Raw genomic sequence first — 19,301 nt, forward strand, 5'->3', positions numbered from 1 at the left:
TCAGTATGCCTGCTAGATTCTTTTGTCTTATTGAGAAGAAATAGAAAACAGTAGTTTTGACAGACTAAAATCCCAGAAATCCAAAAGAAGATCCTTCAAACTGTTCCACTGACAAAATCCTGCCTATTAACTTCATCCTTTCCTGTTCATTTGCCTATTCCCACAGGCTACCTCCCAATCTCCAATTCACCTCATCCCCATCAGTCCTACAACCTTCAGAACAATCTCATCTTCACCTCTAAACTTTTGTATTCCCATTCTGATATACCTCAATTCAACACATCCTCCAATTTCCCCACTTACCCCTCTTCTAGTCCACCATGCCCTGTGAAAACCCTGCTGCTTTATAAACAAATTCTTCTACATCTCCAATCATGCTTTTTTAGTGTAGGGAACTCTGAATGAGGAATTCCTCCTACCAAAGGAGATTGACAATCGCCTTCTAACTTACAGACATACCTCATTTTATTACACCTCACTTTACTGTGTTTTGCAGATATTGTATTTTTACAAATTGAAGGTTTGTGGTAACCCTGCATCAAGCAAATATCAGTGCCATTTTTCCAAAATCATGTGGTTACATCATTTCTCTATGTCCCATTTTGGTAATTCTCACAATATTTCAGACTTTTTATGATTATTATATCAGTTATGGTACTCAGTGATCCTTGATGCTTCTATTGTAATTGTTTTGGGACACCACAAACTGTCTCTCCATATAAGATGGTGAACTTAATCGATAGATGATCTGACTGCTCGACCAACCTGCCATTCCCCTCTCTTTAGGCTTTTCTATTCCCTGAAATATAACAATACTGAAATTAAGCCAATTAATAACCCTACAATAGCCTCTAAGTGTTCAAGTGAAAAGAAGAGTCAGTCAATTCACAAACTTCATTGTTGTCTTATTTTAAGAAACTGCCATAGCCACTACAACCTTCAGCAGCCACCACCCTGATCAGACAGCAGCCATCAACACTGAGGCAAAACCCTCCACCAGCAAAAAGATTACCACCCACTAAAGGCTCAGGCGATGGTTAGCATTTTTAGCAATGAAGTATTTTTAATTAATTTTAATTTTTAGGGATAATACTATTACACATTTAATAAGTGACAGTATAGTATAAACATAACTTTTATATACACTGGGAAACCAAAAAATTTATGTGACTCATTTTATTGTGATATTCACTTTTCTGAGGTAATTTGGAACCAAAGTGGCAATATCTCTGAGATATGCCTGTACAGTCTTAGAGAGTTATCTGGGTCATTAAGAGGTTAAATGATTTATGTAGGATCACAATGGCCCTATTAGTCACAAGCAAGACTTCAATCCAGGTCTTCCAGATTCTACTTTTTTCTATATGCTTTCTCCAATGGAGCCCATTCCATCTACTACACCCTTACAGCCCATTACGAAATGATGGTGAATCCACTCCTTCATGGTACCACTTCTAGGTCATGGTTCTGCTATTATCACTCAATGCCATCTACTTATCACACCCTCCATATATTCTCTTCACTATGATGTACTGGACATATACATCTGTGTGTATAGGACACATTTCTACCTCCAAAGGTAACTTCAACACCTGGTTTACTTTCTCTTTACCCTTCACCTCCCAAATGACTTCAAAATCCAAGTTGGTACACTCTATGGCACTGGGCTTCACAGTTCCTTGGCCTCCTCAACTCCAATGGCCTTCATCTTCAATCTACTTCAATCATACACCAGCACAGACACACCATGAACTCTTTTTAATCACTTCAAACTACTTCACTTCCAAGATCTAAATTTGGATCTCTCCTTTTTGGATGACAGATTCTTTATGAAGTCTCTCTTTGTACAGTCAGTGTGGCAGCTTAATACAGGTTCATATTTCAATCTTGAGAATTGGTTCTAGGCTCATTTTTGATGTTCATTTCTTCCTGTGGTCCTTCTTTTACAGCTAACACTCACTCAGAATGCAACAAAAAGCAGTTTGTCCTTATTTGGAGACAATATCCATTATAAAAGAATAGACTACAGAGGAATAAAATTTAAATAGGGCTACAGAATTGAAAGGGTAGTTATGCCAATTGACCAGGGAATGATGATGTAAGCGAAAAAAAGTGGAGAAACGATAACTTCACCATCTCCCAAAGCACAGCAGGCAGATAAATCCAGGAAAATAGCAAATTCTTTGCATGCAAATAGCTCCTTGAATGGGTCAGTGAGCCAGAAAAGGCTTTGATTGCTCAATATTATATTAAGTTCTAGGTAGCCTCACCCTTCCTTGCCATCAGCTTACTACTGGTGCATGTCATCTGAGAGCAAAGGTTTCTAGTCTGCCTTTGTCCCTTGAGTAACAACAAAAAAACTTTCCTCCACCCTGCTACATATAAAGAGACATTAAATGAAAGAAATTAAAGGAAGGAAATGAGACAATAAAGGAAAGCAAATGGTTGGTTAATGTATTTTAAAGGCACATGTGCTCTGTATAACATCAAAGGACAAGATAATGCAGAAGTCAATGAGATGTGGGCTCAAGAAAACAGAAAGATAATTATCAGCATCAGCAACTTACTCTCCAAAGTCTATGCTTGCTATAAGATAATTCATAATTAGAAAAATAAAGCCAATTTTACATCCCTCTCATTCTCCAGACAGAAATTTCCAACTGCCTACTTGATATGTCCTGCAGACACCTCAAACTGATCATCATCTTTTCCCTAAAACTTGCTCTTCCTTCTAATTTTACTAAGTTGCCACAAATTCAACTAGTCACCCATGTTTGAAACCTCGATGTTCCCCTTGACCCTTCCTCTTTCTTCATAGCTCGCCTCCAGTCATTGCCAGTCTGTCAGATCCACCTTTCCTATATCTCTCATAGCCAGTCCCTCTTCTCTGTTTCCACTGATACCACACTAACACAAGCCCCAGTATCAGCAAGGCAATAATCACAATATAGATGATAATTGTCAAAATGCCTATGTGGTTCAGTATTGCAAAATATATGACTCTCCACATGGAAGGTAGAAGAAGTAAACCATTTATTCAGACCAAATAACCAGACCCCGAAACCAATAAGTCCACAACATCACTGCAGAGAACCACTCCATCCTACAACCTTCCACCCCCTGCTGGGGCCTTGCCACAAACAAGCAAACTCACAGCACAGCTATTACATGTCTTCTCTCTTTCCCTCAGCTCTAACTGTCATAACTGTTCTCTCAGCATTTCCTGTGACAGAATTTTCTTTTCCTCTCAGGAATCTCCTCCCACCACATGTGACCTAGGCTTCCTGTGATGTAAGCAGATCATACGGCCTATTAATGGGTGGAAAAGATCTTCAAATCTAAATTGCTATTACAGCCCCTCATTACCAGACACTTGGGCCACTGAAATAGCCTTCTAACCCTCCTTACCACCTCCAGTCTCTGCCATCCTTCATCCCACACTCCACACCAATGCCATATAATTTTCCTAGTGCATTGATGTGATTAGTCCCTTTTCTGCTCGAAACTCTTCAAAGGTTTCCTGTTAATACTAACTAAATTTCAAATTTCTTAGCCCAGCAAGCACTTAAGACCCTCCACAATCAGGAGCAACTCTACCTTGTCTCACAATAACCTCATTTATATACTCAACATTCCAACTAAATTGGATTTCTCACTGTCCCTGTGCACATCTCACACTTTCCTATCTCTTGGTCCTTGCTTATGTCATTCTTAATACCCTATGCTCACCTTCCCAATCTACACCTATTGAAACCTTATCTATCCTTCAAGATCCACCTCAAATGCTACTTCCTCCGTAAAGCCTTCCCTAATTCCACCCCTCCCCCAAGAAAATTATCATTCCCTAAATAATATTTTGTGCTTCTCTATTGCATTTATCATGTTCCTGTTGCTACAAAATTTATCCCCCAACAGAACTTAACATTTTGCATATAATAAGCGCTCCATTCAACATTTATGAAGCATTTACAAACATACAAGGGAATTAATAAATCAGTGGAAAACTGCTTACTGCTTTATTTAATTAGGTAGCAATAGACCATAAGCTGCATGGCTTATTATTTCTATACTTTCCTCAGTATCCAGAAACACACCACTTTGCACAGAGTATGTACTTAATAAATGTTTGTCTAAATAAAAATATCGAGAAACTCCGTCCAAAAACTTTCCTTGAAAATGTTCCGTGAAGCCATGATGAAAAATGCTATCCACAAACAGAAAAAGAACTGATGGAGTCTGAACGCAGATCAAAGAATACTATTTTTCACTTTATTTTTTTCGTGTTTTTTTTTCCTTTTCTGGTCTGTCTTCTTTCATAACATGATTAATATGGAAATATGTTTCACATGATCACATGGCTGAATCAATACATACACTCCTCAAAATGTCTCCCCCATTAGAATGTGAGCTCCTTGATGGCAGGATTCATGTTTTTTCTTTTTTATGTTTCTAGAGCTTAGCATTGTGTCTGGCACACAGCAAGCACTTAATAAATGCTTCTTGGCTGACTGATTTGGGATCGTTTTCTATAAATGAAAAAAACAGATTCCCCCCCCATCTTGCCAATGGGAAAAACAGATTTAACTGATCAGACTGCAACTTATAGGAATGTAAGCTACCATACTATAATTAATTGTGTACATACTTTAAGTTCCCTGAGGTCATTAATCATTTTTAATCACCTGGTTATCCTCCACATTATCTATTATAATGCCTTCTACATAATAGGCAGTCAATTCAGTGCCACAAACATTTATTAAGATTCTACAAAGTTCAAGGCAGTCAATGAACAAATGAATAAATGACCATTTTATGTTTTATTGCAGTAGCCCTGGATGGAGGAAATCGCTATACATTTAAAAAGGCCTGAACTCTATTCTTGTTTAGTAATGGAAGCTCATCAGTTTATTGGCTTTGTTGTGCAGTTGTCTGGCATGTGGGTCACATGTCAATAACCAACAAAATTAGAAGACTGTACTACGGATGACCATTATGTTCTCAACCGAAGAGCCTAGCCAGTAGCTGTGATTCTCATTAGAGACTAGGAGCGCATCAAAATGGTGTCTACTGAGCCAGATCATTTTCAAACATTAACCAGTTGTCAAAGAGTGAGCCAAGCACTCCAGCTGGCAAGAGACACAGGGATAAGTTGGCAGGATCAAGATAACAACAAGATCCAAAGATTCTGTAACTAAGAGAAGCTGCTTGTGAATAAATTCATGAATTTCTTAAGTTCAGAACTCTGTTTATCTGAATTTGTCTTGAAAAGTATATTTGTATTACTTATGAAACAAAACAAAGTGATTTATGTAGGGCCAATTCCAATTGACTGTTTGATGATGAAATGAAGATTACTGGAACTGAGGTCAAATTAAGATTGACATTTCCTTCCCTTTGGCAACTGTATGGGCAGTTTCATTCAGAAAATATTGGTAAGGAAATTCTCTTAGATCATTAGCTAAATTCTATTTTTTCAAAGAGTACCTTTTAAAATAGTTAAAAGTCTGAGGAACTGAGACTAATTGTTCAGAGAAATCCTCTCGGTCTCTAAATTACACAAAAACTGTATTATGTAGTCCAGAAGCAGCTCATTAATTGCTCAAACCAGAGTACAGATTCATTCAAGAAACTTAGTTTAAAGGAATGAAAGGCATTCATTAGTTCATCATTACTTCAATACTTCAAGGATCCCTGTGTTCACCCATATGGGTACTTGCCATCACTGGTACAGAAAGTAATATTTCCATACCTTAATGGATGGTATTCATAAGCTACTGTGGACAGAAAAGTTCTTTAGCTAGTGGCCAGCCCTCTGGCTATGAGCTTCTCTGAACTTAGCTAGAAGGCTTCTTAGACAGACATTCAATCCATCACTGACCCATTCTCAGTCTATGCAGCATGGTAAAATCTGCCAGAACTTAAATTACTTGCCTTCCCTTTGAGAACCCAGGGTTACCTCTGTACCACAGTGAGGTATTAAGAGCATGACTTCAGTGAAGGAATTCAGTAATTTATTTACCAGAATCTTTCTTGAATACCTACTATGCATAAAGCATAGCGCTAAGCATCATAAAAAATAAATATGAATGAATTTTTCTAAACACACAGGTGGATCTATCAGGTCAACTGATCATAATGGGTATCAGGTGCAGGAGTAGGGCAAGGCTGGAAGAATTAGGCAAACAGAAAAGGTCAAAGCAGTCAATGAGTCCAGATTCCAGGTCACCAAACAAGAACAGAAAGATCAGGCAGGTATAAGGAAGAGTCAGATCAGAACTATGGATTACAAGCTGAAGTCGTGGCACCCAGGAGCCACCACCTACAGGAAGTCTTTCTTGATTTCCCTTGATCTCTTCCCCCTCCTTCCCCTCCAGTCCCCTCCAGTTATCAGAGCTCTCATCCTCCTGAAATCACTTTGTATTTACTTATTTTTGGCATATTTATTCTCTCTCTCTCCCCCTCCCTCTCTCTCTCTCTCTCTCTCTCTCTCTCTCTCTCTCTCTCTCTCTCTCTCTCTCTCTCTCTCTCTCTCATTAGAGCAATAATCACACAGGTATCTGGATAAAGTGCAGAAGGACAAAAGTGAAGCATTTGGGTCAAAAGTCACAACAAACGGAGTCAAGAAATGGGTTAAAGAGTGGCACAATCTGAGGAAGACCATCAGAAAGACCTTGATAACTGAAACAATCTTCTGCCTCAGTCCTGGAATTTTTATATATTTCTTTCAGAAGATGAAAATGGTCCCCAAGTCTGGAGAGACTGAGTTTAGAGCTAGGTAAAATAGAGTATCTAGGTGTAGTGAAAGGGATAGCGAAGAGAGGATCAAAGGATCATAGATTTAAAGCTGAAAGAGAACTTGGAATCCATCAAGTCCTACCTCCTGACTTTAAGGATGAGGTAACTGATGCCCAGGAAGATTAAGCAACTTGCTAAAGTCACATAGCAAAGTGGCAGAGCAGGGATTTTTGTTCCACACAGTACCATGCTATAAAAGAAAAGGACAGTTCCTGACATTATAAAAATTGAAAAGAGGAAGAGTATTTCCCTATTCCAAAAGGGGAAAAAGGCCTCATTTTTTTTAAATGGAAAAGCCACAGTCATTGCCCCAGAGTTTAGAACCTACCACTGTAGTGGGGACAAGATGAGGGAAAGCTGCAGAATGGGAAAGAGGGAAGAGAAGAGGAAGGAGAAAGACTTTTGTCTGCACAGCTTTTGTGGGTGCCTGGGCTGAATTAGGTTATAATCTCCATGAGTGGTCAATTCCTAGAGCAGCCACACATATAGCCAATTGTGGGAAGCTCAAGGCTAGGAATTATCTTGGATTTCTTCTTTTGATTTTTATATTCAATACATCAGTAAATTATGTTTGTTATTTCATCATAATCTTGCTCCCATCTACCTTTTCTTTTTTCCTCACCTGAAAGAAAAAGCTTTACTGAGGATTTTAACAAAAATATGGATTTTCCAATTACCTGTACATCTACCTTTCCTTTCGATTCCCACTGCTACATCCCTAATTCAAGTTCTTATCTACCCTAGATTCATAGGTTCATAAATTTAGAGCTAGAAGGAACCTCAGCAATCATCTAGTTCAAATCCTTCCTTTTTCCATAAGGCAAATGAGATGTAAAGAGCTGGAATGATTTGCCCAAACTGACATAGGTAGGAAATTTTAAAATTCTAATCCAAATCCTCTGACTCCAATTGTAGGACTCTTTCTACTATTACCTCTCTTTATTAGACCTTAGGATTCTGAAGCATCACAACCCCCATCTCTTTATTTTGGAAAAGGAACACCTATCATGATCACGTCTAAATACCTGTCATGAAATTACAAAAAGGAAATCAGTCTGTAACTTCCTATTTCATTCCAGACTTCCAAAAGTCATTTTGGCCATAACCTTTCTTCCTCCAGATGAAGAGAGAAAAGGAATTTTGCTAATGCCGAAATTTGGAATTATACTAAGGAAATGACTAAAATGTCCACACCCTTTGACCCAGAGATCCTCCTACTAGACATATGTCACAAAAAGGTCAAAGTCAGAAAGTTCCCATCATACACATAAGAATATGTATAGTAGCATTTGTTGGTGTTATTGTCATAACAAAGAAATTGGAAACAAAGTAGATTCCCATCAATTGTCAATAACAATAGTTAATAAACATTTATCAAGCATCTACTATGTGCCAGACACTTTGCTAAGAGCTGGTGATGCAAATACAAATAAGAAGAAAGATGGTCCTTGACCTCAAGGAACTTACACTCTAATGGGGGGAGTTAATATACATAAGGAAACTTAAAAGTATAGTAGGGAGGATGGGAAGAAGATACCCAGTGAGGAGGCATGATGGAGAAGTCCAAAAAAGTTCAAAATCAGTGCAACTGGTGGAAAATAGGGAAAAGACTGTGCTAGGATCTCTCCTTAAATGTAAGTTTTGGAGCTCATGGATATGGCCTCCAGTCAGAGGGTCCAATCAGAGGAGCAGAGAGTATTGATAAATACCAAATATCAAGTATTCATGGTACCATGGTTGATTCAGAGAATATTTCAGTTTCCCAATGATGAGTCCCTGGGCATGAAGGCATGATGGAGAAATCAAAACAAAAGTCCAAAACTCATGCCACTAGTAGGGAGTAGTTGCCAAATTGTGGTCTATGAATGTACCTAAATATGAAGTCACCATAAGAAATGAAGAAAGTGAAGAACTGTGTATATTATTTTCTTCTTTCTCTCTGCATTAGTTCATATATATGATTACAGCATTAATGACTTTTTTAAAAAGCAGAATATAGTGTTATGATAAGAATCTAGCTTGTCCCTGAAGAAAGAAGAAGAAAATGAACTTCACTCCCTTCATCGGTAGGGGAGGAACTATATGTGTGGGACACTGAATATACTGTCAGGTTCAATTGATGTACTGGTTAGTTTTGAAGAACTACTCTTTTTTTCTTCTCTTATTTATTGTTACCAGAAAGTCATCTCTGAATCAGGGAAAGAGGAAAAATATATTCCACAAGGAAATGTAAAAATAAAAGCTACCAGGAAAATGTTTAAAATAAATTAGAATTACAAGAGTCCAAGAGAATAATGTTGGGTCTTTTTCTCTGTAATCTGAACATACTTATTTCAAATCCCATGATCATTACCACTTCCATACAAGATATCTCTACATGGGTCACCACAGCTATCGGTCACCAGTCATCATTTATCTTTCTCTGAATCTTAGTGTTTATTTTAAAGCTGTTTTATACCCAATACTATATTAATCCATGAAGAAATATTTAATAGGCACTTGATATGTGCCAGGCATTTTGCTAGGTTCTGGGGATACAAAGAAAACATGAAATAGTCTCTGCCTTTAAGAAGCTTACATTTTATATATACTTATAAGTGTGTTTATAGTACAGACTATTATACCTCTAAAGATTAAAATACCTCCATACTTTATTATTTTCCTCAAAAAATTTCCCTTTTTTCTTATTCTATACCTTTTAAGGCATAATTTAGACAAAAGACTCATATTAAGCACAGTTACTCAAAGCATGGCATATAGTAGATACTTAATAAATGTTCGTTGATTTGATTTAATTTCTTCAATTAACCCTTCTCAAGTAAGGGTACATTTTATATTTTAATAGGGACCTTCTGAAGACATAATCCTCTAATCTAAAGGATTACTAAAATTATGGACATTTCAGTCACAGTATCAGGCTGCTAAGGGAAATACTTTTGAGTAAGTCAGTCTTTTTGTCCCTGTTTTTTAGATACAGGAATTTAGGCACAAGAGTTCAGGTATATTTTTTTAACTTGTACTCTGTAGTATAAAAAAAAGTTCCTATTACAAATGGGACAGTTTCCTAGCTTCTGAATCACATCTTTGTAGTATGTAGTCTTATGTTTGAAGTTAATTTCCAGAATCTTTAGACATATCCATCCTCAAATATAAATTAGATCAAAACCATGCTCCAAAGTATATTTAACAACATGTCAATTAACAAAGTCTATTCAAAAGTCTATTCAAAGCTATAGTACTCAAAAACCTTCAGTTGCTCCCTATGTAAGACCTGTATCATTTTTCATTAAGATCTTCAGGTACCAACCTACCAACCAAATTACGTTGTCTTTGGAGGAAAGTCAGGGGCCTTTTCCAATACTATCCCCATCCCAAGGTCTATATTCCAACCAAATTTAACTACTAAATATTCCCTGATTTCTACGTGCTCTCTCCCACCTGCCATCCCATATTCCTGCAACACATTAGTTCTATATCTCTGTTGACATATTTTTTCAAGGGCATTTCAAGTACTACCTCAAGAGGGTGAGGGAGTGGAGAAATGGGAAGTGGAGCCAAGATGGATAAGAAAAGTCAGGGAATTGCCTGAGCAAATTCCCCTCCAAACAATTTTAAATAACATCTCAAAACAAATTCTGGAGCAGCAGAACTCACAGAAAGAAAGGGTGAAACAATTTTCTAACCCAAGACAACTTAGAAGGGTATCAGCCTTCTATCAGGAAAGATCTGTCGCACCAAGGTGAGAGTGGAAGCCTTGGGGACGACTGAATCAGTGATGGCTTCCAGAGCTCTCAGCCCACAAATAGTAAGGCAGTAGAATAACTGGTCAGAAGGAGATAAAAAAGTGTCCCCTTGCTAGTATTGGGTGCAGGACTCTGCTGCATTGCTCATATTCAGATCCAGGTTGAAGTCCTGGGTCATTGTCCCAGGGCAAGAAGGAGCATAAGCACACCAGAGCTTGTGGCTGCAGGGGAGTAGGGATCCTTGTCAGAGTCCAGAGCAGAAAAAAGTGCTTGGGTCACTCAGAGACCAGAGCACAGGCAAGGAGAATAGTAAACACACCTCTCCTTAAATCATACCACCTTGGAAAACTGGAAACTTACCAACCCCCAAACTAGCTCTGAGAACAGCTACATAAAAAAACCTGAAGCTTGGAACAGTGCCCCTCTATCCTGGGAGAATATCCCAACTTCAACATAAAGTTAAAAGTCAAGAAATAGGCTGAAAAATGAGCAAACAACAACAAAAAAGAAAGAATGTGTCCATAGAAAGTCACTATGTTGACAGGGAAGATCAAAGCACAAACTCAGAAGAAGACAACAAAGCCAAAACTGCTATATCCAAAGCCTCAAAGAAAAATGTGAATTGGTCCCAGGCCCAAAAATAATTTCTGGAAGAGCTCAAAAACAATTTTAAAACTCAAATAAGAGAAGTAAAGGAAAAATTAGAGAAAAAATGAGAGTGGTACAAGATAGTCATTTTAAAAAAAAGAGCCATATACTCCTTCCTCCATGAAGCCTTCCATGACCTCTCTAGTTGAAACTGGTCTCTCCTCAAATTTTCCTAGAGTACTTTGTATGAATCTCTCCTTTGTTCTGATCCTCATCTATCTTGTACTTTTTTATATGTCTTATTACCTCATTAGAATATAAGTTCCTTGAGGACAGGTACTGCATAATTTTTCATCTTTGAATTTCCCTGTGTCTAGCACAAATACTTACAAATAGTTGTGGTAATCAACTAACAACCAGAACCCTCAACCTTTCCTTTAAAATAACATGCACATTTAAATATTTGCTGTATCTCATAATTTCACTAAATAGAGAAAACAGTACGATTCGTGATTGGAAATCTTAAAAGAACCATTTTACTACTACCAAAAAAAAGCAATTTAAAGTGAAGGCAAATGGGGAATTTTTTTTCCATGTTGGGCCACTAACACAGAGATAAAAATCAGATTGCATAAATAAAAAGCAACTGTGTTTGTTTTAAGAGAGAAAGCTAAATCATCCATTGCATCACATCTTAAAAACAGGAAATATGAAGTTTAAATACAACAAATAATAAAAACATATTTCTGTTCTACATTAGGACAGCCTGACCAACAGGTAGATGCCTACACAACATGATTTCAGAAAGGGTCTCTTGTTCAAAGAAGTACCTCCCCCACCCAACTTGTTAAGGTCTGAAATTCTATAACTAGCTATTAGTTATTTTGGTTTTTGCCAAACAGGGACTTTGTCCCCTATTAAGATTCAAATAGCTCATTGTTAATACATTTATTAAATCCTTTCTTGAAAAGTTGGGTTTAATGTAAGGAGGGTAAAGAGAACATGAGAGTACTTAGTACCTGAAGGAGGGTGGAAACGATGGTCTAAAAGAGAATAAACACTATTGAAGGGGAAAAGGGAATTCTAGGTATCACTTTTGTATTAGAGCTCAAGGAGCATATAAAATACAGTCCAATGGTGAGTCTTTCTGACACATACCTCAAGGCAATACAAATACAAACACACAAGAAAAGCCAACCATGTAACTATGCTCTTCAGAATCACAACACTGTCCTGTCATGATAAGATCTTGCCTACCTTTTTGTGCAAAAAACACAGTCCTATGATCACAATATGAGGATCAATATGGTGAATACTAATTCAGAAACATAGAGTTTCTATGCATTTATAATCTACACACAGACAAGCCTCAGAATGAGTAAGCCACCAGTCACCTGATTAGGAATATTGGTAGAAGCTGCAGGATCCATCTTTTGCCTTTCATTATAACCTCAGTGCTTAGCATAGTGCCTGATATATAAAGCTGCTTAATAAATGTTTGTTGACTGACTGAAAGACTGACTTTCTCCTCTCAGAGCTCATCAGCCCTGACTCTTTAATCTACTAAATTACTGAGTATCTATCTGCTATATATACAAGAGGCCATGCTAGGCAATGTGGGGGATATAAAGATCCTGCCCTTCCTGCCCTTCAGGAATGGGAGGGAGGGGAGACTGTTTCTGGCTAAAGGAATCTGTGAAAGAAGAGATAGTATTTAAGTTGAACCTTGAAGAATAACCAGGAATTAGATAGACCTGAAGAAGGACAGGGATTCCTGAAAAAGCCACAGAGTTAAGGAAGTACAGGGCTCATTTGGGAAACAGTTAGTAACCTAGATTTGCTCATCCCTAAATTACTACCCCAGCTATACATCACTGCCAAATGAACATTCCTTAACATTCCTCTAATTAGAGGGATTAGACTCTGGAAGGGAGCTGTAGAATCATCTCAGAAAACCCCTTCATTTTACCACACTTCCTTTTCCCCCACTTCTCATATCCAGTCGATTGCCAAGTCTTAGCATTTCTACCTTAACACTCTATCTCCCTCCCTCCATCCACCCTCTTCTCTGTATTCACACAGCACCTCCCTCCCCCAGTTTGGGTCTCCATCCTCTCTTTCCTGAACAACTGAAAAAGTCTCCTGACCAGTCTCCCGACAGCCAGTTTCTCCTCTACCCAACTGTTTAATTGATATTCCTAAAACACAAGTCTGACAATAAAAATAATAATAATAGCTAACATTTATACAACACTTACTACGCGCCAAGAACTCAATTAATTTTCATAATAACCCTGGAAAGAAGGCTCTATTATCGTTCCCATTTTACAGATGAAGAAACTGAGCCAAACAGAGGTTAAATGACTTGCCCAGGGTCACGGAGCTTGTAAGCATCTGAGGATAGACTTGAACTCAGGTATTCCTGACTCCAGGCCCAGTGCTCTATACACTGTACCACCTAGCTAATTCAAATGAACATCTCACTGTCCTCAAGAAACTCTGCCTTCCTCTTGCCCCTAGGAAGAATGAAATATAAATGCCTGTCTTTGGTTTTTAAAACCTTTCACAATCTGGCTCCTAACTTTTAAGGCTTATTGAACATTATCCCCATGGGTGAGCCGGCACTAATTCTAAAGGCTTACCAATTATTAAATTGTCAACATAAGCATTTAAAGCTCAGAAATGAAAAATGGCAGAGTGCAGGCCAGGACCCAGCTGAACTCTCTCAAAATTCCCTTCAAAACAACTTTGAAATAATGCCTCAAATCAAATTTTAGAGCAGCAAAAGGTCAGAGGGAGACATTTATTCAGCTCAAGACAAGGCCCCCAGGAGAGGTTTGTCACAGCAGGGTGGGTGCAGGCTCACAAAGCATTAGGAGAACCAGCAGTGGTCCTTGGAGGGGGCCACAACAGCAGCAACAGCAATAACAGCTTCAGGAGCTCTTGAACCAGAGAAAGTAAGGTGGTCAGACAAATGGTCAGAAAGAGATTCCAAGATTACAAGGGACCCTTTGCAGGCAGTAGGTGTAGCTAAGTGCAGACAGGCAACTCTATTGTGTACAGTGTGGAGTCACAGTTGCAGAGAGGAAAGGAGCTCTTGTGATCCGTCACAAGATAACAGGAGCCCTGGTCACAGTTCTAGGGCCAAGGAGAACACTAGCACGTATAGATACAAGACAGCAAGGATTCTTCCTGGTGAAGACCAGAACATAAACCAGAAGAGCAGTTACCACACTTCTCCCCAGATCGCACCACCTTGGAAGCACCAAAAACAGACTCCCAGAACTAGCTCTGAAAACAGCAGCACAAAAAAATCCTTAAGCTGGGGACCAAGTCTCCCTACCCCTAGGTGAGCAGAGCGTAATTTTGACATAAAGTTCGAAGTGAACAATAGGCTGGGAAAATGAGCAAATAATGAGCAAAAAAAAAAAAATTTCACCATAAAAACCTACTACAGTGTCAGGGAAGACCAAAACATAAACTTAGAAGAAGACAACAATGTGAAATGAAAAATGAGAAAAACCTCAAAGAAAAAAACTACTTGGACAAAAGATCAGCAAGAATTCCTGGAAGAGATAAAGAAAGAGATTAGTGGTAGAGGAAAAACTGGGGGGGAAATGAGAGCGATAAAAGAAAATTATAAAAAGAGAATTAGCACTTTGGTAAAAGAGTCACAAAAATTCACTGAAGAATTACTTTAAAAGCAGAATAGGCCAAATGGAAAAGAAAAGGTACAAAAGCTCACTGAAGAAAATAATTCCTGAAAAATTAATATGGCTAACTGGAAGCTAATGACTTCATGAGACTTCAAGAAACAATAAAATAAAGTCAAAAGAATGAAAAAAAAGAAGAAAATGTGAAATACCACATACGAAAAACAAGTGACCTAGAAATAGATTGAGGAGGGATCATTTAAGAATTATTCAATTACTTGAAAGCCATTATCAAAAAAAAAATAAAGAGAACCTAGAAATCATATTTCAAGAAATTATCGAGGAAAATGCCCCAATATCTTAGATCCAGAGGGTAAAATAGCAATTTAAAGAATTTAACAATCACCTCCTGAACATGAGGAAAGTAGGATGGAAGGAAATACACTGTTAGTAATCATAACTGTGAATGTGACTGGGATGAACTAACCCATAAAATGGAAGCAGATAGCAAAATGGATTAGAAACCAGAATCCAACATTACATTGTTTACAAGAGACACGCTTGAAAAAGAAAGACACACAGGAAGTTAAAACAAAGGACTAAAGGAGAATCTATTACACTTCAACTGAAATAAAAAGGGCGAGGGTAGCAATCTGATCTCAGACAAAGCAAAAGCAAAAATAGACCTACTTAAATGAAATAATCAGGGAAATTACATTTTGCTAAAAGGTACCATAAACAATGGAGTAACATCAAAAAATTTACAGTAAGTTTCTCTGATAAAGGCCTCATTTCTCAAATATATAGGGCACTGAGTCAAATTTATAAAAGATGAGAGCCATTCTCCAATTGATAAATAATCAAAGGATATGAACAGCCAATTTTCAGAAAAAGAAACCAAAGCTATCTAAAAATCATATAAAAATGTACTAAATCTCTATTGATTAGAAAAAGTCGAATTAAAATTACTCTGAGGTACCACTTCACATCTATCAGAAATGACGAATGCTTAAGGGGATGAAGGAAAATAGCTACAGTAATGAATTGCTGGTGTAGTGAACTCGTCCAACTCTTCTGGAGAACAATCTGTAACTATGCCCAAAAGGCTATAAAACTGTGCATAACCTTTGACCTAACAATACCACTACTAGGTCTGTACCACAAAGGAATCAAAGAAAAAGTAAAAGATGTACAAAAATATTTATATCAGCTACTTTTTCTCTTGGCAAATAATTGGAAACTGAGGGGATGCTCCTAAATTTGGGAAATGTTGAATAAACTCTGGCGTATGATTGTGATGAACTGTTGTTCAGTGGTTTTTCAGTCATATCTGGCTCTTTGTGACACCATTAGGGTTTTCTTGGCAGAGACACTGGAGTGGTTTGCCATTTCCTTCTCCAACTCATTTTACAGATGAGGAAACTGAAGCAAACAGGGTTAAGCAGCTTGCCGAGGGTCGCACAACTAGTTAAGTGTCTGAGGCCAAATTTGAATACATGAGGGTAAGTCTTCCTGACTCCAGGCTCAGCACTCTATGCGCTGCACCACCTAGCTGTGTTATATGAAATGACGAGGGGCAGGGGGGTGGTTTCAGAAAAACATAGCAAAACCAATATGAACTGACCATTGTGCACAGCACGGCAATGTTGTAATGATGATCAACTGTAAAAAGACTTGACCACTCTGATCAATTCAGTGATCTAAGACAATTCCAAAGGACTCATGATGAAAAAAGGCTATCCACCTCCAGAGAGAAAAATAATGAATTCTGAGTACAAACTGAAGCATAATTTTCTCACTTGTTTTTTCCTTTGTTTTGTGATGTGGCTTATATGGAAGTATGTTTTGCATGGTTTCATGTGTATAACTGATAACGTATTGTTTGCTTTCTCAGTTGGTAAGGGAGGAGTGTGAGAAAGGTAGAAAATCTGCAACTCAAAACTTAAAAAGAAAAGAATGTTAAAAATTAACTAATTTTTAAAATAAAGCCCAGAAATCAGTAATGGCTACAAATCAGGACTTGGTTTATTGTTTTGATGATTGTCTAAACTTAGGAAAGTGTTTAAAATGCAGATTAAACTTAAAAGTATATGCATATTTTCCCCCAGAGTTAAGCATTTAGCAACACAATACTTATCACATACCCCTTAACCCACTCTACATTTTAGTCAAACTGGCCTATTCACTAAGCCCCAAACATGATATTTCATCCCTGGTCTCCCTGACTTGGCAGAGGCTGTTTGTCCTCCATGATCAGAATGCACTCTCTATTCAACTCTGCCTCCTAATATCCTTAGCTTCCTTCAAAAGGCAAGCCAAGTGCCACCTCTTAAACAGAAACCTAGTCTGATCCCCTAGAAAATTATTTTGTATTGACTTTTCATCTGCTTTATTTAATGTTGTGGGTACATTATTTGTTTTTTGGGTTTCTTCGCCCAATAGAACAGAAGCTCCTTGAGGCCAGGAACTGTTTTGATGTTTTTGTCTTTGTTTCTCCAACACCTAGCATAGGGCCTGGCACATAGCAGGGTACATAATAAACGCCCAGTTCAAGCCTCTTCAACTCCAAATCATCTTCCACTGAGCTGCCAAGGTAATTTTTCTAACGTGTAAGCTTAGAAATCCTGTTACCCTGTTACCCTCCTGCCCAATTAGCTCCAGTGACTCCCTACTACCCTTAGGTTCAAATATAAATATTTCTGTTTGGGGCTGAAAGCTCTTCATACACTGGCCCCTTTCTACCTTTCTAATTTTTTTATGCTCCACTGCATTCCATGAACTCTATGAAATAACTGCCTATCTGTTGTTCCTTGCACTCACTCCTCCATGACCTTACAATGTCCTATTCCCCAGCCTGGAATGCTCTGTTCTCTCACCTCTATCTGTCAGTTTCCCTGGCTTTCTTCAAATCTTAGCTCAAAACCAACCTTCCACAGGGAGTCTTTCCCATGCTTCTAGCTGCTAGTGCCTGCCCATTTCAGATTACCTTCTACTTACACTATACAACTTGTGTGTACCTGTTAATTTATGTGAGGTCTTCCCCATCAGACTGTGAGCACCTTGAGAGAAAAACTATATTTTTTTTCCTTTCTTTGAATTTACAGCACCTAGCAAAGTGCTTGGCAAGTGGCAGGTGCATAATAAATGTTTGATGAATGTCAAAAGAATGAGGAAACTAAATCCAAGAGGGACATAAAAAGACTTTCCAAAAGTCACAGCAGAGCCAGAATAAAACCCAGAACTCCTGCCTCCAACTCAGTAATGTCACTTATTTCTTGTATGTGACTTCTATCCTCCTAATCTGAACAACCTGTTTGAGTCTCCCAATTTCTTCCTACAGCATACACCCAGGATGCAAGCACACCATAGGTGGTTAATAATTGTAGCTGATTAACAGAAACATCAAATTCATATGGCACCTTTGAAAGTCCAATCTCTCAAGACTTCAGAACAATATTAACTCATAGGAGTTAGGAGTGGGAGGGTGTTCACAGGTATGGTCCACATTGAATATGATTTTTTTTGTTTTTTATATATTGAATGGTTTTGCTGAATTTTCTTTCTCTTCTTTCTCTTTTTATTTTTTCTTTTAAAAAAATATTCGTTGTTATAAAGCATAGTTCCAGAAAAGGAAGGGGGAAGGAGACAAAGGAAAATTTAGGTGACGTAGAAACAAAAGATATCAATAAAAAATTATTTGTAAGTTTCTTTCCAAATTTAAGAAATAAGATGAGCAGTGAGTCAGTGAGGAAAACCGTCTGGGTACCAATCACCCTTCTAGCACAATGTAAAGGAAAAGGCGCTAGACTTGGAGTCAGAGGATTCAGACTTGCTATTTATGTGATTTGGTATAAGTCACCACATCTCAGAACTTATTTTCTCATCTGTAAAATGAAGGAATTATTCAAAAAGATCCCTGAGCCAGGTGGCACAGTGAGTAGAACACTAGTCCTGGAGTCAGGAGGACCTGAGTTCAAATGCAGCCTCAGACACTTGACACATTTACTAGCTGTGTGTCACTTAACCCCAATTGCCTTACCTTCCCCCCTCCAAAAAAAAGATCCCTGAATTCCCTTCCAGCCCTAAATCCTATAATATGAGAAACTAAGAAAAAAGCAAACTATGTAAACAAGTGGGAAGAATATTATTCATTTATAGAAATTTGATTTACACACAACTTTCAACAAACACAAATTAAAGCAGAGTACACTGTGTAGCCTGGAAGATATATGAAAAGAAACATAGTTTCAAGGCTTTGACTTTGCCCTTGGTAACTGTAAGCTTTAAACATCTGATATATTTAGTATATGTTCTTTTCACAGAAGATAACGTTATTGTCTCTTTAAATTTATATTTGTTGCTCAAGAAGACTACGTGTCTTCGAACTCTATCCACTACAGAGAGGTGATGGATTTGGGGTGCAGAAGAACATAAAGGAGTCCCAAAAAGTCTTAGTGCAGTTTGAGGTCATAGGAGAAGAAGATAGGGAAGGAGGGGGCAGGGAGCAGGAAGGAGGAGGAGA

At 38.0% G+C, this 19,301-nt stretch overlaps 1 protein-coding gene across 3 annotated transcripts in view; it reads right to left on the reverse strand.

The window, feature by feature from the left end:
• The window catches only part of CD109 (CD109 molecule), a 170,645-nt gene that overhangs the window by 130,509 nt on the left and 20,835 nt on the right, over positions 1–19,301 (reverse strand). The window lies entirely within an intron of this gene.

The sequence above is a fragment of the Trichosurus vulpecula genome, chromosome 7 (assembly GCF_011100635.1).
Source record: "Trichosurus vulpecula isolate mTriVul1 chromosome 7, mTriVul1.pri, whole genome shotgun sequence".
Lineage (NCBI taxonomy): Eukaryota > Metazoa > Chordata > Mammalia > Diprotodontia > Phalangeridae > Trichosurus > Trichosurus vulpecula.